General features: G+C 46.4%; 1 pseudogene; it reads right to left on the reverse strand.

Moving 5' to 3' along the window:
• Positions 1–521: 521 nt before the first annotated feature.
• LOC138160992 (cofilin-1 pseudogene) lies at positions 522–1,014 on the reverse strand (annotated as a pseudogene).
• Positions 1,015–1,641: the final 627 nt, after the last annotated feature.

Raw genomic sequence — 1,641 nt, forward strand, 5'->3', positions numbered from 1 at the left:
GTAGCAGCAGTAACTGTGTGCCCCACCTTTCAAAGCTGTGCTAAACCTCAATTTTTGTAATTGTGCAATAAAATGGACTATTTTTGACTAAAAAAAATTTGTCTTTTTTTAAATTGAACTTTCCTTTTACTGGCCACATGAGTAACTGGGGAGGGGGGAGGGGGTCTCCACAAAATTCCATTTATACACAAAACTAAACAAAGAGCACAAAGCCACTATTGCGGTTAAAAGTTGGCAGCACCGGGGAAGGGGGAAAACTGGGGGTGTTAGTTAAAAAAAATACTGGCCTCACCCCTTCTGGGCCTCTGGGGGAACCTTGGTCTGCTACAGCTCAAGAGGAATGAGAATATCAAAGTCGGCTTGGGAAGGCCAGAGCCCCTGGGGTGAAGTGGGGGAGGTCGGGGTTGGGGGCAGTTTGGCAAATGGGTGAAGGGATTGCCCTGTCTCTGCTAGGATTCTCCTGGCCCCTTGGGTCTGGCTGGAAGGGGGTCACCCCAGAAGGGGGGCCAGAGGTGGGAGACTCACAAGGGCTTCCCCTCCAGGGAAATCACCACATTGACCCCCAGTTTCTCAGCCAGAGTACAGCGGTCCTTTTCTTCCTAGTAACAATTGGCTTGTAATTCGTGTTTGATTCCTGTCAGTTTCTTCTTGATGGCGTCCTTGGAGCTGGTGTAGATCATTTTGCTCTTGAGAGGGGTGCACTCGGAGACCCAGGAGATGAATACCAGGTATTCCTTCTTGCTCTCCTTGGTCTCCTAGGTGGTGTCTTAGAAGTAGCGGCAATCCTTGTCTGGCAGCATCTTGACGAAGGTGGTGTACGGTCGTCCATGGTGTGGCCCACGTCGCACACCAGGATCTCCTTGCCCTCCTCCAGCATGATGTTCTTCTTGTCCTCGCTCAGGCAGAAGGGCACCACCTTCTTGCGCTTCTTTACCTCCTCTGGGGTCGAGGACTTGCACACCTTCACGTAGTTGAACACCTTGATCACAGGGAGATAGCCACACCGGAGGCCATGGTTCTGGAAAAGAATGAGCCAGCGAGGGAAGGAGGCTGAGGGAAGAGGAGGGCGTCGCTCCTTCCCCTCCACTGCCTGGAGTCGACTGAACCAGTAGATTCTTTCAACCTCTATTTTGCCCTCTGGTTCTAAAATATCAGGGCAGTTTTCCTTGAGAAGTTCTTGAAGGGTGAATTCTAGGTTCTTTTATTTGATCATGGCTTTCAGGTAGTCCAGTAATTTTTAAATTATCTCTCCTGGATCTATTTTCCAGGTCAGTGGTTTTCCCAATGAGATATTTCATATTGCTTTCTATTTTTTTCACTTGTTTGGATCTGTTTAATAGTATCTTGATTTCTCATAAAGTCACTAGCTTTCATTTGCTCCTATCTAATTCTGAAGGAGTGATTCTCTTCAGTGAGCTTTTGAGAATTTTTTGCCATCTGGCAAATTTGGCTTTTTAAGGCATTCTTATCCTCATTGCCTCTTTGAGCCTCTTTTGCCATCTGGGTTAGTCTATTTTTTAAGGTGTTAATTTCTTCAGTCAGGTTGTTGGCTCTCATTTCATAATTTTCTTGCGTTGTTCTCATTTCTCTTCCCAATTTTTCTTCCACTTCTCTTATTTGGTTTTCAAAATCCTTTTTAAG

The sequence above is a fragment of the Petaurus breviceps genome, unplaced genomic scaffold, assembly GCF_028583685.1.
Source record: "Petaurus breviceps papuanus isolate PSGF00001 unplaced genomic scaffold, PetGlider_PUasm1.0 183, whole genome shotgun sequence".
NCBI lineage: Eukaryota > Metazoa > Chordata > Mammalia > Diprotodontia > Petauridae > Petaurus > Petaurus breviceps.